Genomic DNA, 26,980 nt, shown 5'->3' with positions numbered 1-26,980 from the left:
GATAGCGATATCATTGTGTTTGACACGCAGCAGCGATCTGGATCCTGCTGTGATATCGTTGGTCGGAGCTTAAAGTCCAGAACTTTATTTGGTCGTCAGATCGGCGTGTATCGTTGTGTTTGACAGCAAAAGCAACGATGCCAGCAATGTTTTACAATGGTAACCAGGGTAAATATCGGGTTACTAAGTGCAGGGCCGCGCTTAGTAACCCGATATTTACCCTGGTTACCATTGTAAAAGTAAAAAAAAAAACCACTACATTCTCAACTTCTGATGTGTGTCATGTCCCCCGGCGTCCGCGCTGCTGCTCAGAGCGTCCTGCACTGAATGTGTCAGTGCCGGCCGGAAAGCAAAGCACAGCGGTGACATCACCGCTCTGCTTTAGGGCCGGCGCTTACACAGTGCAGGGAAGCGGACGCCGGGGGACGCGACAGGCACTGGAATGTAAGTATGTAGTGTTTTTTTTTTTTTTACATTTACACTGGTAACCAGGGTAAACATCGGGTTACTAAGCGCGGCCCTGCGCTTAGTAACCCGATGTTTACCCTGGTTACCCGGAGACTTCGGCATCATTGGTCGCTGGAGAGCTGTCTGTGTGACAGCTCTCCAGCGACCACACAACGACGAAACAGCAACGCTGCAGCTATCGGCATCGTTGTCTATATCGCTGCAGCGTCGCTTAATGTGACGGTACCTTTACTTGGAGTTATATTCTGTTGTTTAAGTGTTCCCTTTATTTTTTTGAGCAGTGTACTTACAAAGTTTGCGTAGCAAGCGCAGGCCTCAGGAAAGCAAGGTTCTTGTGGTATTTGTATTTTCTTAACCTTGGTGCAGCACCACTTTTAGCCTGGTTCTCCTCTCTCATGTCTTTGTTGAAGCAGTCCTTCATCAAATGCCAGCGGATTTTGATTTTCTTCACTGTGAAGGGAAAAAAGGAAAAAATTAATTGTAAAAAAAATACATTAACATTTTCACTGCCTCATCAAACCACATTGCAGTACTTACCAAAATGATTTCTGGCACGTGGTCGTGGCACGGTCCCAGTCAGCCAGCAGCGATGTTGCCACTTGCCACTTCTTCCCAGAGTCGTCGAATCACCACATTGTCAGAGTGCTGATGGTCACTGGTGTCCTACAACTGTACTCACTCTTGGACAAGGTTGATGAGTTTCTCATTGTCAATATCTTGAATGGCTTCTTTCCATTGTGGAACCTATAAATCAAAAAGAACAAAACAAATTTAAGTAAAACTAAAAACAAATTATATTACAAGTCTGCTGAAAAGAATACTTACACTCCATCTTTTCTAATGAGATACATGGGCCTGACGATCCCGGGAAACTTCATTTTCTCTTGACTGCTCCTGCTCGTCCCCATTAAAAGGTACCTGTAAAGATAATACATGATTTACCACATGTATAGTATTGCCAGTCAATACATACCAATCAGTAATCAAAGGTGATTACATAGTCAGTGTCATGTCCTCCTTCGGAAGCAGACAGCAAGACCAGGAGACAACCACAGCACCAGGAGACAACCGAAGCACCAGAAGAGTCGACCAGTTTACAAGGAAAAGAAAAACCAGTGAGAGAGACAGACGTTTTCAAACGTACATAATACATACATAGCCAGTATTGTCCTCACCAGCCCAGCAGCACCAGGAGAGATGCCAGCACCAGACATAGATGGCAGCACCAGTAGAGACGACAGCACCATAGACATATGGCAGCACCAGGAGACAACCTGTCTAAAGGAACTGAAAGAAAAATTAAGAGAGACAGACATTTTCAAAGGTTCTTTTCTTACCAGTCTTGTGCTTCCATGCAGAGAGTTGTTCTGAGTCTTGGGCTTTAGTACTGAGTCTTATGGTTCAGTGAGGAGTCTTTGGCTTCAGTGCTGAGTCTTGTGGTTCAGTGCTGAGTCTTGTGCTTCAGTGATGAGTCTTGGGCTTCAGTGCTGAGTCTTGTGCTTCAGTGCTGAGTCTTGTGCTTCAGTGCTGAGTCTTGGGCTTCATAGATGAGTCTTCTGCTTCCATCTGGAGTCTTGAGAGTAATGCACTACCTGTCTCCAGACCCCCTTTTATACATCAGGGATTTTTCAAGTGGTGACATAATTTCATTATGAAGTGCGCATGCGTATCGAATGCAGGCGAACGCATGTGCTTGCGCACGCTTGTGTTCCCATAGTCAGTAATGTGGTTTTTTTTAACTCACTAATCCGCATGTGCATGACTGCGCATATTTGACGGATTTTTGATGCCTCAAAAATGCAACATGTTGCATTCACAAGAACCCGTTGCACACCGAGAACTGACGCATGCGTACGCAGACGCATGCGAACGCATACAAACATATGTCCCTGCGTACGCCATGTTAAAGATAGGTAGCAATGATGCATGCAGCTCTGTGTGGATGAAACGCTGCATACAGAGATGCAAATGTGAAACCACCCTTACGTGCCTGTTTTATAGGTCGTGTCATTCTGGATGCAGCGATACAAATTATGCGTACATTTCTTTGTTTATTTTTGTTTAATCAGAAATGCTGCATTTTAAAGTGCAGACTTTAGTGGTTTTTTTACTTTTTTACAAGTTTTATTTTATTTTTTTCACTTTTTTACTTAGTCCCTCTGTGGGACATGTATAGTTTTTATTTTGATCACTTGTCTCATGCACTGCAGTCCTTATATACAGCAGTGTGTGAGACTGTTATTGCCTCACTGACTGTGCCTGTGAAACTCAGCTTATAGCAGTTAAAACTTTTAGTGCATCAAGTCAAATATACTGTAGATATTGCTACTTTTTGTAATCTTAGTGTTGACATAGACAGGAAGGGGGTTGTTGGCAGGTCTGCTGTAAGAAAGGCAAGCATCTTCTCTGTCAAAGTTTTGCAGAGCAGGTAACACAGTTTATTCTTAAAACATGAAATCTGTGAGTCTGTTTCTCAAGATTAATATGAGGCAGATCACATTATTGATACCATAGTTGTCCCTTCTGACAAACGTTACTGCTTAATAATTTCCGCTGCCACTAAAAATATTTACCCAATGGACAATGAAATTGATGTACATTCCCTGCCAATAGTTACTGCCCCAGCTGTCTATGGTGCAATGCACTTTGGAGCTAAATGAAAGTCAGAAAAGTGACTTATGTTCTCTTGCACATGAGAGCTCCTCACTCTGTGCAAAATAACAGGTGGGTATCTTCCAATGAGGCCATAATTTAGTGTAAAGGCAGCTGACTTCACTTGGAGAGATTTAACCATCATAAACTTTAAAGTTTACTTGACACGCAAGCAGATACTTATGCTAGTCTCCACAAGACCATATAAGCGATGGACATCTGCTGGTGTGATGGAAAAATTGGAAAAGAATAGGAGAACGTGGAGTACAACAAGCATTAGTGGTGATGGTGATGATAGCACCAACCGAGTATTACTTTAAGAATGTGTCCTAGCTCACAGAAAGACCATTGTGATGAGAAGGGACAACATGAGGTTTGCTCTGATTGATTACTAGTTTGCTTTTCCCTAATGAGCAAGTGATGTTGCTTCATATGCTAAAAGAGATTTGTAGTTCCATCTCCATGCAATTTTGGATGTCCAAAACTTATTTTCCTCCTGCAAAGCCTCCAGAAATGTATATTTCGGCAATGTGCAAAAGTACTCCTGAACACAAGATGCCTGCACATTCTACTTGCCACCACTAAGACCCGACCTTTCCTGCACTGTTGCACCAACTGCAAGTGTGGCATCATCTGCTCTAGGACCCACCTTAGAGAAAACAGAATTAAACACTGTCTATGTTCCATGTGTTATTTTTACAGGGGATACAAATGGTCTCTGATAATCTATAGGATGAAGTGAGCAAACGTCTGCTCCAGTTTGCCTAACTCACCCACTCTTGTACATACCTAAAACAGGCCTATGCTCACAGTAATCTGTTTGTAAGCCAATTAAACTTTCGCCTGCTTAAGTTTCTGGTTGTTCAGTTGCTGTCGGACTAAAGGTACCTTCACACAAAACGACTTTGTAACGATATCGCTAGCGATCCGTGACGTTGCAGCGTCCTGGCTAGCGATATCGTTTAGTTTGACACGCAGCAGCGATCAGGATCCTTCTGTGATGTCGCTGGTCGCTGAATAAAGTTCAGAACTTTATTTGGTCGTCCGATCGCCGTGTATCGTTGTGTTTGACAGCAAAAGCAACGATACCAGCGATATTTTACACTGGTAACCAGGGTAAACATCGGGTTACTAAGCGCAGGGCCGCGCTTAGTAACCCGATGTTTACCCTGGTTACCAGCGTAAAATGTAAAAAAAACAAACAGTACATACTTACATGCGTCCCCCGGCGTCCGCTTCCCACACTGACTGAGCGCCGCAAAGTGAAAGTGAAAGCACAGCACAGCGGTGACGTCACCGCTGTGCCCTGCTACTGCCGGCGCTCAGTCAGTGCAGGAAGCGGACGCCGGGGGACGCATGTAAGTATGTACTGTTTGTTTTTTTACATTTTACGCTGGTAACCAGGGTAAACATCGGGTTACTAAGCGCGGCCCTGCGCTTAGCAACCCGATGTTTACCCTGGTTACCCGGGGACCTCGGCATCGTTGGTCGCTGGAGAGCGGTCTGTGTGACAGCTCTCCAGCGATCAAACAGCGACGCTGCAGCAATCAGCATCGTTGTCGCTATCGCTGCAGCGTCGCTTCGTGTGAAGGTACCTTAAGGGTACTGTCACACTCTGCAACTTTCCAACGATCACGACCAGCGATACGACCTGGCCGTGATCGTTGGAAAGTCGTTGTGTGGTCGCTGGGGAGCTGTCACACAGACAGCTCTCCAGCGACTAACGATGCCGAAGTCCCCGGGTAACCAGGGTAAACATCGGGTTACTAAGCGCAGGGCTGCGCTTAGTAACCCGATGTTTACCCTGGTTACCATCGTAAAAGTAAAAAAAAAACAAACAGTACATACTCACATTCCGGTGTCTGTCAGGTCCCTAGCCGTCTGCTTCCCGCTCTGACTGAGTGCCGCCATAAAGTGAAAGCACAGCAAAGCGGTGACGTCACTGCTGTGCTCTGCTCTTACTTTCCGGCCGGCAGTCAGTCAGAGCGGGAAGCAGACTGCGAGGGACCTGTCGGACACCGGAATGTGAGTATGTACGGTTTGTTTTTTTTTACTTTTACGATGGTAACCAGGGTAAACATCGGGTTACTCAGCGCGGCCCTGCGCTTAGTAACCCAATGTTTACCCTGGTTACAAGCGAACGCATCGTTGGATCGGTGTCACACACACCGATCCAACGATGACAGCGGGAGATCCAGCGACGAAAGAAAGTTCCAAACGATCTGCTACGACGTACAATTCTCAGCAGGGTCCCTGATCGCTGCTGCGTGTCAGACACAGCAATATCGTATGGATATCGCTGGAACGTCACGGATCATACCGTCGTAGCGACAAAAGTGCCACTGTGTGACAGTACCCTAACAAGTTGAGTTAGCTGCCATGACACATGTGGTGAAGCCTTCAAAACTGGCAGCTGTGTCTATTTCCACTGCTAGGGTATTTGCATATCTTTTTACCTTGTTCATTTCTTAATCAGCAGACATTAGGCAAACCATCCTAATTACTTACATTCATGGTAGGTAATGTATTGCAAAGCAGTTTTATAGTTTGATTGGATTGGGTACAAAATACATACAGTTGACAAATCGCGGTTGTCCATAAAGCAGCAACTCACACACTGGATGGCTCCACAACAACTTCAGCTGGGGATTTGAGTGATAAAGCAGGATCATTATGGCTGCAATATGTTTAGGCTAAGTAATTCACACTTGCTGCGAGGTACAGATATTGAATATAATTGTACAACATTTTTATCAAAAATATACTTCTTTGAAAAAGATGATGGCTATGACCCAGAAAGTGTCTGCTGATTTCAACCATTCTTTCATAGCAAAGCATGCCTTCTTGGTTCTGCTTAATAATGAAAGTTCACAAAGGAAATGGGACACTATTATAAACATAGTGAATAGGTCTTGTTCTCAATAATCCCTTGTCAAAGTGTGCATCACTCTGGTGTGTGCAAGGTGAGCGGCAAATAGATGAACAGCACATCTCTATTGTGCATCATGTAGAGATACTGGGATTGTGCTAATGGAAATAACATTATTGAAAGAGTCGATTCCATAGTAAAACAGTCATTAAGTGATGAGTCAATAGACATTTATAGGAAAGTCAATTTAGAAAATAATAATATTGTTAGTCCAAATAGGTAAAACAAATCATAGGAGAGCTACAGAAAATAGAATTGATAGGTATGTTACAGCAGGCTATACCAGTACAGTATTACCTTGAGAAACCAGCCACTTACAGAATGATCGCTAATATTGCAGTTGTATTCATATAAAACACTGAGCTAACACTGATTCACTACTAGGTAAAATAGACAAAAGAGCATGCTTACATCCATTTTGAGATGGAGTTTAGGGTAAAATTTGAAGCTGACACAGCAGGGTTAACATCAAATAAATAGTATAAACAATGGCCCTTATAACTATGTTAGGCTTTTTCACACATCCGTTTTAAATGTCCATATGCGATCCGTCTTTTAAGGACCACAAATATGGACATATGCACACCCATTATATTCAATGGTGGTGCGCACATGTCAGGTTTTTCACATGTATGAAAAAAGTATGAAAAAGCAGCAGGCCATTCAGGTTTTTTTGTGCAGCATGGACAAAATGTGTACTGCACATGTGCACACTGATGACACATGGATAACATCCATGTGTCATCAGCGTGACATGTACTGGCGCCTGGGAACAAGCGGTACAGCTCGCGCTGTTCCACGTCGCTGGCTGCTGAAGGCAACTGTCATCATTGTCTCTTGCTCGCACAGTGATGAGCGTGACTAGTGGTACCTTCACACTGAACGATATCGCTAGCGATCTGTGACGTTGCAGCGTCTTGGCTAGCGATATTGTTGAGTTTGACAGGCAGCAGCGATCAGGATCCTGCTGTGCCATCCTTGGTCGGAGCAGAAAGTCCAGAACTTTATTTCGTCTCTGGACTCCCGCAGACATCGCTGAATCGGTGTGTGTGACGCCGATTCAGCGATGTCTTCACTGGTAACCAGGGTAAACATCGGGTTACTAAGCGCAGGGCCGCGCTTAGTAACCCGATGTTTACGCTGGTTACCAGTGCTAATGTAAAAAAAACAAACACTACTGTCATGATCTCTGCAGGCAGAGATCATAGCAAGCCTATAGAGGGACAAGCTCTCGGAAGATGGAACTATACTGACCATGAACTAAGCCTGCCGCGCAACTAGAAATAGCCAGGTAGCATTTCCTATTTATTGCTAGATGCCCAGCTCTGGCCTAAGACCTAAATAGCTAGCAGAGGGAAATATAAGACCTGGCTCACCTCTAGAGAAATATTCCAAAGAAGACAGTAGCCCCCCACATATAATGACGGTGAGTTCAGATGAAACAACAAACGCAGCAGGAAAATAGTCTTAGCAAATTTGAGGTCCGCTTACTAGATAGCAGAAGACAGATAGTATACTTTCATGGTCAGCAGAAAAACACTAACAAAACACCATCCAGAGATTACCTTAAACTCTGGCATTAACTCATAACGCCAGAGTAGCAATCCCTGATCAACGAGAGCTTTCCAGACACAGTAACAAAACTTCAGCTGTGAACTGGAACAAATAGGCAAAACGAAACATGGACAAAAGTCCAACTTATCTAGTAGTTGTCAGAAGCAGGAACAAGCACTGAGAGGCATCAGATAACATTGTTGACCGGCAAGAAACCACCAGAGAAATGAGCTTAAATAGCGACACCCACTACTGATGGAACCAGGTGAAACAGGAAAGAGGATGACAAGTCCAATTCCACAAGCGGCCACCGGGGGAGCCCAGAATCCAAATTCACAACAGTACCCCCCCCTCAAGGAGGGGGCACCGAACCCTCACCAGATCCACCAGGGCGACCAGGATGAGCCCTATGGAAGGCACGAACAAGATCAGAAGCATGAACATCAGATGCATTGACCCAAGAATTATCCTCCTGGCCGTAACCCTTCCAGTTGACCAGATACTGGAGTCTCCGTCTGGAAACACGAGAGTCCAAAATTTTCTCCACAACGTACTCCAACTCACCCTCAACCAACACCGGAGCAGGAGGCTCAACTGAAGGTACAACAGGTACCTCATACCTGCGCAATAACGACCGATGAAAAACGTTATGAATGGAAAAGGACGCAGGGAGGTCCAAACGGAAAGAAACAGGATTAAGAATCTCCAATATTCTATAAGGGCCGATGAACCGAGGTTTAAACTTAGGAGAAGAGACCCTCATAGGGACAAAACGAGAAGACAACCACACCAAATCTCCAACACAAAGCCGAGAACCAACACGACGATGACGGTTGGCAAAACGCTGAGTCTTCTCCTGGGACAACTTCAAATTGTCCATAACCTGCCCCCAGATGTGATGCAATCTCTCCACCACCGCATCCACTCCAGGACAATCCGAGGATTCCACCTGACCGGAGGAAAATCGAGGGTGAAACCCCGAATTACAGAAAAACGGGGACACCAAGGTGGAAGAGCTGGCCCGATTATTGAGGGCGAACTCTGCCAATGGCAAAAAAGCAACCCAATCATCCTGGTCAGCAGAGACAAAACACCTCAGATATGTCTCCAGGGTCTGATTAGTCCGCTCGGTCTGGCCATTAGTCTGAGGGTGAAAAGCAGATGAAAAAGACAAATCCATGCCCATCCTAGCACAGAATGCCCGCCAAAATCTAGACACAAATTGGGTACCTCTGTCAGAAACAATATTCTCAGGAATACCGTGCAATCGGACAACATTCTGAAAAAACAGAGGAACCAACTCAGAAGAAGAAGGCAACTTGGGCAGAGGAACCAAATGGACCATTTTAGAGAAACGGTCACAGACCACCCAGATGACAGACATCTTCTGGGAAACAGGCAGATCTGAAATAAAATCCATCGAGATGTGTGTCCAAGGCCTCTTAGGAATAGGCAAGGGCAACAGCAGTCCGCTAGCCCGAGAACTACAAGACTTGGCCCGAGCACAAATGTCACATGACTGCACAAAGACTCGCACATCTCGTGACAGGGAAGGCCACCAGAAGGATCTTGCCACCAAATCCCTGGTACCAAAAATTCCGGGATGACCTGCCAATGCAGAAGAATGTACCTCAGAGATGACTCTACTGGTCCAATCATCCGGAACAAACAGTCTATCAGGCGGACAACGATCCGGTCTATCCGCCTGAAACTCTTGCAAGGACCGCCGCAGATCAGGAGAAACGGCCGACAAAATTACTCCCTCCCTAAGGATACCTGTGGGTTCAGCATTACCAGGAGAGTCCGGGTCAAAACTCCTAGAAAGGGCATCTGCCTTAACATTCTTAGAACCCGGTAGGTATGACACCACAAAATTAAAGCGAGAAAAAAATAAAGACCAGCGCGCCTGTCTAGGATTCAGGCGCCTGGCAGTCTCAAGATAAATCAAATTTTTGTGGTCAGTCAATACCACCACCTGATGCTTAGCCCCCTCTAGCCAATGGCGCCACTCCTCAAACGCCCACTTCATGGCCAAAAGCTCCCTATTCCCAACATCATAATTCCGCTCTGCGGGCGAAAATTTGCGAGAAAAGAAGGCACAAGGCCTAATGACGGAGCAGTCGGAACCTTTCTGCGACAACACTGCCCCAGCTCCGATCTCCGAAGCGTCAACCTCAACCTGAAAAGGCAGATTCACATCAGGCTGACGTAACACAGGGGCAGAGGCAAAACGGTGCTTAAGCTCCTGAAAGGCCTCTACAGCATGAGGGGACCAATTAGCAACATCAGCGCCATGTCTGGTCAAATCAGTCAGTGGTTTAACGACATCCGAAAAACCAGCAATAAATCGGCGGTAAAAGTTGGCAAAGCCCAAAAATCTCTGAAGACCCTTAAGAGAGGAGGGCTGAGTCCAGTCACAAATAGCTTGCACCTTGACGGGATCCATCTCAATGGAAGAGGGAGAAAAAATATACCCCAAAAAGGAAATTTTCTGGACCCCAAAAACGCACTTAGACCCCTTCACACATAAAGAATTAGACCGCAGAACCTGAAAAACTCTCCTGACCTGCTGGACATGAGAGTCCCAGTCATCAGAAAAAATCAGAATATCATCCAGATATATTATCATAAATTTATCCAGAAAATCGCGGAAAATATCATGCATAAAAGACTGGAAAACTGAAGGGGCATTAGAAAGACCAAAAGGCATGACCAAATACTCAAAGTGGCCCTCGGGCGTATTAAATGCGGTCTTCCACTCATCCCCCTGCCTGATCCGCACCAAATTATACGCCCCACGAAGATCAATTTTAGAGAACCACTTAGCACCCTCTATACGAGCAAACAAATCAGTAAGCAATGGCAATGGGTATTGGTACTTAACAGTGATCTTATTCAGAAGCCGATAATCAATACATGGTCTCAAAGAGCCGTCCTTTTTTGAGACAAAGAAAAACCCAGCTCCCAAGGGAGAAGAAGATGGACGAATATGTCCCTTTTCCAAAGACTCCTTTATATATTCCCGCATAGCAGCATGTTCCGGCACAGACAGATTAAACAAACGACCCTTTGGATATTTGCAACCCGGTATCAAATCTATGGCACAATCGCACTCACGGTGCGGAGGTAACGACCCAAGCTTGGGTTCGTCAAAGACGTCTTGATAATCAGAGAGGAACTCAGGGACTTCAGAGGGAATGGACGACGAAATAGAAACCAAAGGTAAGTCCCCATGAATACCCTTACATCCCCAGCTCAACACAGACATTGCTCTCCAGTCCAAGACTGGATTGTGAGACTGCAACCATGGCAATCCCAGTACCAAATCGTCATGTAAATTATACAGCACCAGGAAACGAATAATCTCCTGGTGATCCGGATTGATACGCATGGTTACTTGTGTCCAGTATTGTGGTTTATTATTAGCCAATGGGGTGGAGTCAATCCCCTTCAGAGGAATAAGAGTCTCCAAAGGCTCTAAATCAAAACCACAACGATTGGCAAAGGACCAATCCATAAGACTCAGAGCGGCGCCAGAGTCAACATAGGCATCCGTGGCAATGGATGACAAAGAGCAAATCAGGGTTACAGACAAAATAAACTTAGACTGAATGGTGCCAATGGAAACAGACTTATCAAGCTTCTTTGTACGCCTAGAGCATGCTGATATAACATGAGTAGAATCCCCACAATAGAAGCACAATCCATTCTTCCGTCTAAAATTCTGTCGCTCGCTCCTGGACAGAATTCTATCACACTGCATACTTTCTGGCGTCTTTTCCATAGACACCGCCAGATGGTGCACCGGTTTGCGCTCCCGCAGACGCCTATCAATCTGAATAGCCATTGTCATGGACTCATTCAGACCTGCAGGCACAGGGAACCCCACCATAACATCCTTAACGGCATCAGAGAGACCTTCTCTGAAAGTTGCCGCCAAGGCGCACTCATTCCACTGAGTAAGCACAGACCATTTACGGAATTTTTGGCAGTAAACCTCAGCTTCGTCTTGCCCCTGAGATAGTGCCATCAAAGTTTTTTCTGCCTGAAGTTCCAAATGAGGTTCCTCATAAAGCAAGCCCAAGGCCAGAAAAAACGCATCCACATCGCGCAACGCAGGATCCCCTGCTGGCAATGAGAAGGCCCAATCTTGAGGGTCACCCCTGAGCAAGGAAATCACAATCCTAACCTGCTGAGCAGGGTCTCCAGCTGAACGAGACTTCAGGGACAAATAAAGCTTACAATTATTTCGGAAATTCTGGAAGCTAGCTCTATTCCCTGTGAAGAACTCCGGCAAAGGAATTCTCGGCTCAGATACTGGAGCATGTACCACAAAATCTTGTAAATTTTGTACTTTCGTGATGAGATTATTCAAACCCGCAGTTACACTCTGAAGATCCATTATTGTCAGGTGCACACAGAGCCATACAGAGATTAGGAGGAGAGAGAGAAAAAAGACTGCAGCAAGGCAAACTGGAGGAAAAAAAAAAAAAAAAAAAAAAAAAAAAAATTCCAGCAGACTTCTTATAACTCTCCTTTCTCAACCTGGGTCTTTAACACTTTATGGGCCGGTCAAACTGTCATGATCTCTGCAGGCAGAGATCATAGCAAGCCTATAGAGGGACAAGCTCTCGGAAGATGGAACTATACTGACCATGAACTAAGCCTGCCGCGCAACTAGAAATAGCCAGGTAGCATTTCCTATTTATTGCTAGATGCCCAGCTCTGGCCTAAGACCTAAATAGCTAGCAGAGGGAAATATAAGACCTGGCTCACCTCTAGAGAAATATTCCAAAGAAGACAGTAGCCCCCCACATATAATGACGGTGAGTTCAGATGAAACAACAAACGCAGCAGGAAAATAGTCTTAGCAAATTTGAGGTCCGCTTACTAGATAGCAGAAGACAGATAGTATACTTTCATGGTCAGCAGAAAAACACTAACAAAACACCATCCAGAGATTACCTTAAACTCTGGCATTAACTCATAACGCCAGAGTAGCAATCCCTGATCAACGAGAGCTTTCCAGACACAGTAACAAAACTTCAGCTGTGAACTGGAACAAATAGGCAAAACGAAACATGGACAAAAGTCCAACTTATCTAGTAGTTGTCAGAAGCAGGAACAAGCACTGAGAGGCATCAGATAACATTGTTGACCGGCAAGAAACCACCAGAGAAATGAGCTTAAATAGCGACACCCACTACTGATGGAACCAGGTGAAACAGGAAAGAGGATGACAAGTCCAATTCCACAAGCGGCCACCGGGGGAGCCCAGAATCCAAATTCACAACACACTACATACTTACATTCCGGTATCTGTCCCCCGGCGCTGTGCTTTCCTGCACTGTCAGCAGTCAGTGCAGGAAAGCACAGCGCCGGGGGACAGACACCGGAATGTAAGTATGTAGTGTTTTTTTTTTTTTACATTAGCACTGGTAACCAGGGTAAACATCGGGACAACCAGCTCTTGGGAAGGACTGTGCCAATCTCTTGATGCTCTCAATGGCTTTTAGAATCTCAGATGGCATAGTAGCAAAAAGTGGCAAGTCATGGCTTTGAGTATCTGACAGAGGTGCTCACAACCGGAGGGATCTTAACTGCCACGGTCTTGATGAGTTTATGTGCTGCCAGCACCATGATACTGCCACAGACGGGAGTCCTTGTAAGGTCTGAGTCTGAGTGCGTCAGAAGCAGAAGGTGACCTCCAGCGCCGAGGAGCAGAGAGAAATTTTTCCCATATTTTTAAACATTTTTTTTTACATTTTTACTGTATTCAATAGTTTCCTTAGTGTACTTGAAGCTGCAATCATTTGATTGCTTGTGCTACACATAGCAGTGCGTCACCACTGCTATGTATAAATAAAATAAAAAAAAAAAAGAAAAATAATTATATTGCTTATAACTTGCTTTCTTTTATCACATACAAGTTTTGGTTTGAGTATTTTTCATCAGTATAAAAAGTTGGAATGAGGGAAATTTACTACCCTCTTTATTTCTTAGCATCTTGAGATTGAAAAAAAAAATGAAAGATCTTTTAGGGTAAATTACATACCGTATGTATTTTGATTTTGCAGAGTTAAATCCACAGCCTTCATTCAATACTACTGTGCATGGCATTAGAAACTAGTGTATTTGCAGTGCCATTTTCTATGTTATTTAATTTCTAAAACAGCAGGAGTCTTCTACTATTAATGAATAAAAGTAATGTATGCTTCATAAAGGGGCTGCCCTTGACAAATAAGGAAGTTGGCATTGCTCTGCTAAAACCATTATATTAGTAAGTCGATTAAAGGGAACCTGTACGCTTCTCCAGGCTGCCACCATGTCTTTATTAAACAATTTATATACTTCCCAACATGACGCTTTTTCTTTCTTAGAGATATTTAGAACGCCATAAAATAAATTTTATAACTGCCGTCAAGATATGTTAATTAGCGAGTGACTAGTCATAGTGGCACTGTTTGCCCCTGACTAATCTTCATTTTATCGCTGTTGGTGTGAGTAATATGATTTTAAGGAACAGCATAATTGCCGGCTTTTTGCAAAACTCACAACTTTCTGCCTTCCTTTCAATGTAAAGCAAAGACAGGTGTATGCTATTGGGGCACCGCACATGTCCAGGAAGACCACAGTGACATAGAACTCAGCCAGCTTTTTGCCGGCCATTTGCAACTGTCCTATATATCTGCTCCCTCCCTTGGCATGTGCAGTATGCTGATGAAACCAAGTAGCATACACATGGACTCAGAATGCACTACCAGGAAGCAGAACATTGAGTTATGCAAAGAGCCAGCAGTGACTGCACTCTTGCAAATCAAGTAGTCGATGCAAAACAAAACCACTGTGACAAGTCAACCACTAAGTAATATGTTGCGACGGTAGTATTAAAATCGTTTTCATGGAGTTTCAAAAATCTATAAGCCAGGAAAAGTGGCTTGTTTGTAAATACATAAACTCTTCAATAAAGAAATGGTGGTGATTGGGGGAGGGGCTGGAAGGTTCCAATTAAATGAATGATTACAGCACCTGGCAAAATGGCCAACTCATTTATTCCAGATAGTATCATGTCATATTTCATTACACTCAGTACAGTACAAAAATACAACTAGTATAATAGCAGATTAATTTTTCCTTTGCTGAACAGAAGAGCTGAGAAGCATGACTAAAATATTTCTTGAGGTAGATCACATGTGCGAGCTATCAGGAAATATGCTGAATACGTTTCGTGGGCAAATCTGATTAATGTGATTAGTGAACTGTATGAAGTCATGATGAAGCAGGATCATGTACAAAACATCTATGAACCAACATAGTGGAACTTCCAAAGTTATTTTATCTATCAGTGCAGATAATAAAGGAAAATTAAAATGCATAATTATCCATTTACCTTGCCAAAGAGATTTTATGCCTATTTAATTTTGCAGTTCAAATAGCAAAGCATTATTGTTTTTTTCTTGCATTTTTATGGAAAGTGTAATGAAAAGGAAAAAAATATATATAAAAAAATCACAAATAAAGTAAAAAAAATTGCAACGTTTTCAAGTTATCTAAATCAACGTATGTCACATCATTGACCCTATTAGAACAAAAAACACAATTTCTAACACAAAGACAAATATTTAGCACTTGTGAAGCATCAATCCTTTTCTCACTTTGACTTTTGCACTTTATAAAATTTGCAGATAAAATAAGGCCGGTGAGATTATATTTGGTCCAATTGCAATCAGGCAAAACACTGAGATCACATTCGGACCATTGTCAGTTTTTTTTATGCTTTAATTTTTCCTGATCTTCTAAGGAATGTGTTATGAAAAGCAAATAAAAACAAATAAAAATTAAAACAATTACTAACAAAATTAAAAGAGCAAACCTTTTCATTTCAACTAAATTAACATCTTATATCAGTGAGGAAATTTGAAGGGACAAGAACAATGTCCAATCCAAAGACAGATAAAATGCATTTATCAAGCCTCTATATATTTAACACCAAGTAGAGACTATGCCCTCATGAACCTGGAAATTCATTTGGGGTGACTATTGATGAGCGAACGTGTTCAGATAACGTGTAATCTGAGCATGCTCGTGGGTTATCCGAGTATCTTGGGCATGCTCGAATAATATGTTCAAGTCCCTGTAGCTGCATGATACACAGCTGTTAGACTGTCACAACACATGCCATGATTACCTATCAAACAGGCAATCCCGGATGTGTTGAGGCAGTCCAATCATGCAGCCGTGAGGACTCAAACATATTATTGCAGCACACCCAAGGTACTCAGAAAACAACCTAGCATGCTTGGATACCACGTTATCCAAGCACGTTCGCTCATCACTAGGGGTGACCTATGGCATTAATAAACCCTAGGATAAAGACTTTTTTGTGTTTGGATGGTTTTATTGGTTTTATTTTTTTATGTGGTCTGTAGAGATGTGTGAATCTTTTGAAATTCAATTCACTGACTTCATCAAATTTTCCTCCCAAAAAACAACTTGTGCAATAAATTTGTGTTAATCTCAACAGTACATGAAATACACATGGGAGGGAAGAGAGAGAGAAGGAGAGAGGGCCAAGGTGACCATTATAGGTTATAATATACAGAAGTGAAAAGTAGACAGAGAGAAGACCTCACTGATTATAAGAGCTTATATGCTGCAGGCGAGAGAGAAAGAGGACCCTGCTGACCATAAGAGATTACAATTTGCAGAAGAAGGAAACTTTCCCGATGACTCTGGAGATGGAAAACAGCTCTGCCATACAAAATGTGCTCTGCTGGGAACAGCTGATCTCTAATGACTGTGGTAATAACCACTACTATACAAGGTAAGACAGTTAATATAACTCATAGAAGACAGAATCATGGTGAATATAAACAAGTCATGACTATATACTAATATACCAACCATGCTAATATAGACTCAAATGGACAACTCATCATGGCACACATGCACAGAGGAAGAAATCAACGATTCATAGTCCAGATCAGATGAAAAAGGTAATACATTTTGTTGATAAAATTGCAATTACAGGGCAAGTGGAAAGGGACATAACGCACATGTAATGACAAGCTGTGAATAAACGGGGCACACAATGTAGGAACAGCTGCAATATATCAAACAATGTATAAATATCACATAGTAAGGGAAGCAATGATAACTATGACTATAAATGAAATAATCATGTCATGGTATAATTGCAATATACTATCACAAAATCACATGCCGAGGTATATATGTAAGAACGCTATTAACCCCCATATCTGCAGGTTACCAGCATTTGGGGACATGACAGGTTACCGCTAATTCTAGAAAATCATGGCTCTGCAATAAGTAATTTTAAAGAGACAGAATATTTAAAATAGCAATGTTACCAGTAACTTGCATTCTAAGCAGGCTTGTTTTGCGACACTTCACTTATTCTGCACAACTGTTAAATAAAGTAATACCAAGGATTCTGAGTATTCCCACAAAATGATGCTCCAATTTCTGTTGATTTTGCTCCAGCGTAGAACATTCTTATGAGTGGTGCGTAGTGACATGTAGGAGTGATTGTGACCTTGTAGTCACACTGGTTATCTGTCCATGTAAGTTTTAACACTGGAGGTTAATACTATCAGGTGTGATTGATAAGCATAGTCACAGGTATCCTATAGTTTATCTAAGAATGTCTTTCCCTTCCAGGTACTGATGCTGTTTTTTTAACCAAAGCCAGGGTTAGTCCTAAAAGGGATGTGTATTCCTCTTCTATTTTGTATACACCCTGTGTTTTATTTAAGAAGAAAAACACATCATATGTGATGTCTTTAATGTATAGTAACAAATGTAAAACTCACCATATAAAATGTGATGCCTTTACGCACCAAAAGTAACTTTATCCACCACCAGTTTCTGTACATTGACATTTCGGTTGACATTTCTTTCAGTCTTAGATGACCAAACAAATTATTGGTTTTATAAGTAACATAACTATGAATTCATTATATAAAGATGAAACCCCATTGTCATGCTTTAGCAAAAAAAAACATTGGAAGGCTGAATTGTCAGCAAATTTAAAGTATTTTCTATTTTCAACCTACTGAGCCATATATTTACACAATAGAATTTCCGAAACAGTAGTCCAATAGAAAGTCTACGTTTAAAGTTGGCTTCCTTTATAAACACATAATAAAAGCAAGTTCTAGAAATTCCAGAAAGCCTAATCTAAACATAAAGAACTAGACATTCTGGTCATAGTTTTGGTTTTCTACATCTAGAGAATGGTTGCTGACACCTCCAATAATAATTATTGATTTGTCCATCATCCTGCACCAACAACAAATTTCTCCATGGTAAAAGGAATCTGAATGAATGGGCAAAACATAAGTAGATAACAGATTTTTGAACACAGTACATAAATTAAGGGATTTAGTCTGAGTCATTGGAGTTAGTAAGAAATTCCCCCTATTGTTTTGGGAAATCAGCTTTGGAGGTTTTTGCCTTTGTCTAGATCAACATGGTAGGATTATACTCATACTTAGTTCGTCAAAGAAATAACATCTTATTTTGGCTAATCTTAGTTGTGACTATTTGAGTGGGCTCCAGGGGTGTAATCTGTTATACAAATCATACGCCTTTGTGAGTGTATAAACAGATATTGTGCAGTTGAGATAGTTCTTTTAAGTGTTACTAATCGTACGCTTTTATGCTTCATTTGGCACTGGACTGACTACAACCTTACATTAGGGAATTTTGCTGATGCAATTCATTCCTTAAAATGACTTCAAGGTAGAACGTATTTTCACATTGAGAAAACACAAAATCAATTGGACACTTGAAATCGAGTACAAAGCTGAAGAATACTACTGAGCTCTTCAAGCATTTATTTCATCGCACTAGTATATTTGATACATAACCTCAAGGGCACAATGTTTGTCTGTTTAGCAATCACAGGTATTTATAAGCTTACAGACTGAGTGCTTAGTGAGTCAGTGGCACATTTGTTTCTTACATTAACAGTTCCTGCATTTGTTCAGACAGTTTTATATTGCAGAAAGAATAAAATCTGCTGTAGTTGCAAAGTTCTGGCCTGTGCGTCGGCACATTGTCCCTCATAAATTGCGATTTTCTGCTGAGCTTAATTCTCTCAGAATGTTGTCTTTAAAAAGTATCCTTTTATTAAAGCTTTAGGTTAACACAACATACTTTGTTATCCATGCCGCAGTAGCTAGTTGCTATGTGGTTTATACTGTAGGTGGCTGATACCAAAACGGTGTTATGCAGACCATTGTTGTCAACTTTGCTCTTGGCTGCCTCGCTTGCTGTGCAAGGAAAAGCACATATCAATATATGGATACAGTAGAACATTTTATTTTCTTGTTTCTACTGAAAAAAAAGAAGTAGGGTGAAAATAAAAGAACAATGTTGCCATGGTTTAATAATACACTTCAGCAGACAATGGCACACAAATGGTGACATTTCAGTTAGAAACTAAGGTGTTGAACAAAACATGTGATACTGAGCAGCATGAACAATGTTATATTAAAAATATAAGAGAAAATGCATGGAAGTGCAGTAGGAAAGCATAAAATGGGAATCATTTAACTGGGCAAAGGTTATTTTGAGTTTTCAGGAACAGACAAAAATTTGGGGGCAGATTCACTAATGTGTTTATGCCAGAATTCTGGCGTAAAACACCGTAATAACTTGTAATATTTTGCACAACTCGGAACTATTGCAAGTTTTGTCAGTTTCATGCCAGTTCCCACCAGCTCTGCTAATCATAGACGAGTATAAACAGAATGGGGAGCGGTTACGCTCTCCCATCAAATGTATGGAAAGTTACCCCACTTTAGTTTTTTTTAACAAAGTTAACCTAATTTAATGGTATTACTTAATCCAGAAATGTACTCCAAGAATGAACCAACCTAAAAAAAAATGTCTATTAAAAGGAAACACAATTCCCCACGAAAGGAATATAAAAATAGAATAAAAATTAAACCCCATGTGCAGCTAAGAAAAAAAAAAAAGAGGCACAAATTATTTGGATATCCAAATGAGATAAAAGATTTAGAGGCTTTAAAATTGCATCTATAATAAAATCTGAAAATATCTCGGATCAACAAGGAGTGGTAGTTGGTGGTATAGCCAGCCTGGTCATGGACTGGTTAATTAATGTCACCATTTAATGATCAATTTTAATACCGCCTTCATGTGATTTATCAATGTTGGCCAAAAATTCCAATTGGAGCCCAAACTGAATACTTGGTAAATGCCTTACAGACAATTTTGAAATAATGCCATGTACTGTTCAATTAATCCTCCAATTTCTGTCATAATTAGAGTCACAATAGAATGTTCAATTAATATTTCTATTTAGTGATTAGTTAGTGCCAGCATACAGTAAGCAATCATTCAATGCTTACCTAATGCGAAAAATAAATGGCCCATTAATATTAATTGGTGCTCAGTTATTCCTGTCAATTATGACACCACCCAAGAAATATTTTTTTGCGTCAAACCAAAGATAGAAGTAAAACTGCTTTGACCAGTAATGCTATATATTGATTACTTATTCTGCTGAGCAGATTATTTATTGCTTATTCCATTATGTATTTCTGTAATACGTCTTTATATTGCCATATAACCCATAGATCAATATTACTATTAGGACTATGTAGCTATCAATAAATTGTTCACCGTTATCAGTATGACTTTTCTCTGAAGGTATAATGCTGTAATGTTAGTCACTGATAAGAAACTGAAAAGGAAATGTCAATGATAATTATTGCTCTGGGCAAGAAAAGAAATTTATGTGACCTATAAGTTAACAGACAAAACAGTTTAGATCAAATGTCTGTGTATGAATCTGAAGAGATGGACCTGGAATTTCTTCATATTATTGACCAGTGAGTAGAAGGTAGCTGCCTTTCCTCACAAATGCAGATCAGTGACTTGAATATTTGACATTTTATACTTTCACCTTCACCCAGTAGGAGAACAAAGTATTTACTCTCACCTAGTGCTTATAATTAGTAAAGGTTAACATTGACATTGAGTACTTTTTCTAAACTTTTGGAATTGATTGTTTATTGTCTAATGCAATCTTTGGTTGTATTTTGAATGATTAAATATAAAATAATTCTGACCTGGGTAGATATGTCCCATGCATGACATGCGAACCCTGACCATTTACAACATGGGGAAGTTTATGAAGCCATGGTATGCTATACCTCTGTTTCTTGGTAAATTATTGTGTTTTGCACCCAATAATCATGAAAAAGGCAGACATCAATAACAAAATGTGAACTCAGCTTTTTTTAAATTTATTTTGGCTGTGTACAGTAGCACATAGAGCAGTGATGGCGAACCTATGACACGCGTGTCAGTGCTGACACGCGTAGTCATTTTCAGTGACACGCCGGCCGCCGGCCGCGGCCCCATAGAAATTGCTTCTTTCCCAGGGTCTGAAGGAGAGGAAACTCTCCTTCAGGCCCTGGGAACCATATTAATATGTAAAATAAAGAATTAAAATAAAAAATATTGCTATACTCACCTGTCCGACGCAGCCTGGACGTCCGCGAGGGAACCGGCAGCGTTGTTTGCTTAAAAATCGCGGTTTTCCTTCCTTACTTGAAGTCCCGGCTTGTGATTGGTTGCGTGCCGCCCATGTGACCGAGACGCGACCAATCACAGCAAGCCGTGACGTAATTTTAGGTCCTTCAGGATTTTAAAATTACGTTCCGGCGTTGTGATTGGTTGCGTCGCCCATGTGACCGCACGCAACCAATCACAACGCCGGAACGTAATTTTAAAATCCTGAAGGACCTAAAATTACGTCACGGCTTGCTGTGATTGGTCGCGTCTCGGTCACATGGGCGGCACGCAACCAATCACAAGCCGGGACTTCAAGTAAGGAAGGAAAACCGCGATTTTTAAGCAAACAACGCTGCCGGTTCCCTCGCGGACGTCCAGGCTGCGTCGGACAGGTGAGTATAGCAATATTTTTTATTTTAATTCTTTATTTTACACACATTAATGTTGTTTCGATACCGATACCCGATACCACAAAAGTATCGGATCTCGGTATCGGAATTCCGATACAGCAAATATCGGCCGATACCCGATACTTGCGGTATCGGAATGCTAAACAATGGCATCCGATCCGATTTTTTATCGGATCGGATGCCATGCAGGAGGTCTGTGGGTCCAAACAACAGAGCTCCGGTGCAGAGCGTCTAGGCCTGGGACTTCCGGTAGGCCAGGCGCAGCTCCCGGAAGTCCCAGGCCTCTGCGTCGGATCTGTGTTGTTTGGGCGACATTGCGCTGCTCCCTGCTGCGCCGACCAGAAGTCCCAGGCTGCACCGACCAGAAGTCCCAGGCTGCACCGACCAGAAGTCCCAGGCTGCACTTCTGAGGCCTGAGGAGATAGCTGTCTGGACTCAGGCCCTGTGATTGCTGTCTGGACTCAGGCCCTGTGATTGCTGTCTGGACTCAGGCCCTGTGATTGCTGTCTGGACTCAGGCCCTGTGATTGCTGTCTGGACTCAGGCCCTGTGATTGCTGTCTGGACTCAGGCCCTGTGATAGCTGTCTGGACTCAGGCCCTGTGATAGCTGTCTGGACTCAGGCCCTGTGATAGCTGTCTGGACTCAGGCCCTGTGATTGCTGTCTGGACTCATGCCCTGTGATAGCTGTCTGGACTCAGGCCCTGTGATAGCTGTCTGGACTCAGGCCCTGTGATAGCTGTCTGGACTCAGGCCCTGTGATAGCTGTCTGGACTCAGGCCCTGTGATAGCTGTCTGGACTCAGGCCCTGTGATTGCTGTCTGGACTCAGGCCCTGTGATTGCTGTCTGGACTCAGGCCCTGTGATAGCTGTCTGGACTCAGGCCCTGTGATAGCTGTCTGGACTCAGGCCCTGTGATTGCTGTCTGGACTCAGGCCCTGTGATAGCTGTCTGGACTCAGGCCCTGTGATAGCTGTCTGGACTCAGGCCCTGTGATAGCTGTCTGGACTCAGGCCCTGTGATTGCTGTCTGGACTCAGGCCCTGTGATTGCTGTCTGGACTCAGGCCCTGTGATAGCTGTCTGGACTCAGGCCCTGTGATAGCTGTCTGGACTCAGGCCCTGTGATAGCTGTCTGGACTCAGGCCCTGTGATAGCTGTCTGGACTCAGGCCCTGTGATAGCTGTCTGGACTCAGGCCCTGTGATAGCTGTCTGGACTCAGGCCCTGTGATAGCTGTCTGGACTCAGGCCCTGTGATAGCTGTCTGGACTCAGGCCCTGTGATAGCTGTCTGGACTCAGGCCCTGTGATAGCTGTCTGGACTCAGGCCCTGTGATAGCTGTCTGGACTCAGGCCCTGTGATAGCTGTCTGGACTCAGGCCCTGTGATAGCTGTCTGGACTCAGGCCCTGTGATAGCTGTCTGGACTCAGGCCCTGTGATAGCTGTCTGGACTCAGGCCCTGTGATAGCTGTCTGGACTCAGGCCCTGTGATAGCTGTCTGGACTCAGGCCCTGTGATTGCTGTCTGGACTCAGGCCCTGTGATTGCTGTCTGGACTCAGGCCCTGTGATTGCTGTCTGGACTCAGGCCCTGTGATTGCTGTCTGGACTCAGGCCCTGTGATAGCTGTCTGGACTCAGGCCCTGTGATAGCTGTCTGGACTCAGGCCCTGTGATAGCTGTCTGGACTCAGGCCCTGTGATAGCTGTCTGGACTCAGGCCCTGTGATAGCTGTCTGGACTCAGGCCCTGTGATAGCTGTCTGGACTCAGGCCCTGTGATTGCTGTCTGGACTCAGGCCCTGTGATAGCTGTCTGGACTCAGGCCCTGTGATAGCTGTCTGGACTCAGGCCCTGTGATAGCTGTCTGGACTCAGGCCCTGTGATAGCTGTCTGGACTCAGGCCCTGTGATAGCTGTCTGGACTCAGGCCCTGTGATAGCTGTCTGGACTCAGGCCCTGTGATAGCTGTCTGGACTCAGGCCCTGTGATAGCTGTCTGGACTCAGGCCCTGTGATTGCTGTCTGGACTCAGGCCCTGTGATAGCTGTCTGGACTCAGGCCCTGTGATAGCTGTCTGGACTCAGGCCCTGTGATAGCTGTCTGGACTCAGGCCCTGTGATAGCTGTCTGGACTCAGGCCCTGTGATAGCTGTCTGGACTCAGGCCCTGTGATAGCTGTCTGGACTCAGGCCCTGTGATAGCTGTCTGGACTCAGGCCCTGTGATAGCTGTCTGGACTCAGGCCCTGTGATAGCTGTCTGGACTCAGGCCCTGTGATAGCTGTCTGGACTCAGGCCCTGTGATAGCTGTCTGGACTCAGGCCCTGTGATAGCTGTCTGGACTCAGGCCCTGTGATAGCTGTCTGGACTCAGGCCCTGTGATTGCTGTCTGGACTCAGGCCCTGTGATTGCTGTCTGGACTCAGGCCCTGTGATTGCTGTCTGGACTCAGGCCCTGTGATTGCTGTCTGGACTCAGGCCCTGTGACTACTACAGCAACCATCATCCAGTGAACTGTGGGGTGTCATTGGCCATTACTGAGATAAGTGAGAGGGAGGCATCAGTGATGGCGAACCTGTGGCAGTCCAGCTGTTGCAAAACTACAATTCCCATCATGGCTGGCCATTCAAAGCAAAGGCTTTGGCTGTGAAGACATGATGGGAATTGTAGTTTTGCAACAGCTGGAGTGCCACAGGTTCGCCATCACTGGAAGAATTCCCCCTCCCCCTCACTTATCTTAGTTCACGGCACCCCACACAAGTTAAATAATAGCAAGACCAACAAAAGAAACCAACTGACAGATGAACAAAGAAGTCACTAAGCAGGTAAGTTAATTCTAATTATACATATTTGTTATTTAAACTATACATGTCGCAAAATTATGTTTTTTTATCAAGGTGACACACCACCCAAGTTATGCTCGGTTTTTTGGCGAATTTTGACACACCGAGCTCAAAAGGTTGCCCATCACTGACATAGAGAGTTAAACTGCTGGCATCTGCAAGTGTGCTGATCTTAAGAGTACCATGCAATCAGCATGACACATATATATGTCATGGAGCAGTAAATGAACTACGCTCACGATGGGCATGCAGAATAAAGAGTTCAAAGGGATTAATTGGATATGTTTGATAGATATATACATTTACTCAATGTAAGGAGAGGTGCAGGTGCATTGTCTCATTCAAAAGGGTCAGGCCGATTATGCAAATCACACTGATTAGACTCTGTGCTCATAGAGTGATCTGATTCTCTCGGATGAGGAGGAGATGTAGAGATATTTCTGAAATATTAAATAATTTATTTGGTAGGAAAAAAGTGTGCAGACTTAAGGATACTTTTCTTTAACCCTTTGCGCCGCAGCCCATTTTCATCTTTTGCTTTTCTGTTTTGTACTCCCCTGCTTCCCAGAGTCATAGCTTTTTAATATGTCTGACAATATGGCCAGGTGAGGGCTTCTTTTTGAGGGATGAGTTGTACTTTTAAACAACACCATTGGTTTTATCATATTGTGTACGGCAAAATGGGAAAAAAAAATTCCAAGTGCCGTGAAATTACAAAAAAAGTGTTGCTCACTGAATGCTCACTGAATGCTAAAATTGACCTTCCATTATGATTCTACAGGCCATAGATACCAAACATGCATAGGTTCTTTTTTATTTAAGTGGTGAAAAAAATCCAAAGTTTGTTAAAAAAAAATATATATATACATTGATTCATTTTCCGAGACCTGTAGCATCTCCATTTATCGTAATCTGGGGCTGGGTGAGGGCTTATTTTTTGTCTGCCGAGCTGACATTTGAATGATACCATTTTGGTGTAAATGCAGTCTTTTGACAGCTCGTTATTGGATTTTAATGCAATGTTGCAGTGACCAAAATAACAATCCTGTCATCTGATCAGTTTAATTCTTTTGTACCTTGATAGATCAGGCGATTCTGAATACCAATACCAATACTGCAATACCAAATATGTGTATTTTTTTTTTTTTTTAGAGTGGGGCGAATGGGGGGTGATTTGAACTTTTATATTTTATATTTTTTTAAGATTTTTTAAAAACTTTTTTTTTAACTTTTTATTTGCTTCAATAGTCTCCATGGGAGACTAAAAGCTGTGATTTTCTGGTCGCTTCTGATACACACAGGCAATGATTAGATCGCCTGTAAGTAGCAGAAATGCTCTCTTGCTATGAGTGCCGATAGCTGGTAGGTGCTCATAGCAATCTGGCAATAGCAACTACATGGGTCTGCTGCAGACCCCGAGTTGTCATGCCAACTCACTGGCAACCCATGGTTATGTGGGGCACCGATGGGCAGGATTAGTGACTCACTTCCAGTACAATCACATTAAATGCAGCTGTCAGAGATTGAGAGCTGCATTTAACAGGTTCAAAACAGCTGACATGTGCTGGGAAAGATGTGGGTTCAGCGCCAGAGCCCACATCAAAAGGAGAGACACGACATTGGCCGTACATGTATGGTGCATGTTGTGAAGGGGTTAAAATATAGCGATACGTAAAGGGTATTCTGCTTTTTATAGAACAATGTAGGATTAATGATGGAGAAAGACCAATATGCCAAACAGCACCTATCATGATCAGATTCCTATCTGATTGAGCTATTATTCAGAGCAATGTAGCAAGGTGATCCAAATATTATTTAGTTACCTTGATATCCTAATTATCACATGTAATCAGTGGTTACCATTTTGTGCCTGAAAAGCTAGAAGCAGAAACAAACTAACAGTGATGGGATTTAGGAGATGATGACATAAATATATGTAATTGATTCACAGAGTGAACAACATCAAAGGGCAAAATTCCTAGACCTGCCAGACTTCCTGATTTGCGTGTGTTAGTAAACACTTTTATTCTCCAAGAATATCCATTACTGATTATATTTAGGACATATAATTGATAATGAACCAATTCACTATCAACATATTATATGATTATATTGAAGAACAGATGTAGTTTCAAATGATATAATTAACTTTGCCATGTAATGTACTAAAAATATAGAAAAAAACTATTTCTGTGTACATACTTTAGGTAAGAGAGCATTTAATAATTTGGGCTTTCCCTCATTATCTTCCACTCCTCATCCAGAATTTTTAAAGTGAGCCAACACATTTTTATAATTTGATTTTTACTGACATACTGATACTAAATATTCTGTTTACTGCCATGGTTCCACCCTTCAGTGTTTCTGGGATACAGTTATTGACAGGTCAGCCATCCAATATGGTACAGGGGTGGCTCTGAAGCTGTTAATTTGCTAATTGGCAAGTCGACTGTCCAGTCTGAGATTTGTAGGTGCTGGCTGTCTCCAAGTGTTCATTATTCCAAGTGATTGCCATACTACTTAACTGAGCTGCTTATCTCAGACTTCTTCCATACGTACAATC

The sequence above is a fragment of the Ranitomeya variabilis genome, chromosome 6 (assembly GCF_051348905.1).
Source record: "Ranitomeya variabilis isolate aRanVar5 chromosome 6, aRanVar5.hap1, whole genome shotgun sequence".
NCBI classification, from domain to species: domain Eukaryota; kingdom Metazoa; phylum Chordata; class Amphibia; order Anura; family Dendrobatidae; genus Ranitomeya; species Ranitomeya variabilis.
This window is presented reverse-complemented; position numbering follows the sequence as displayed.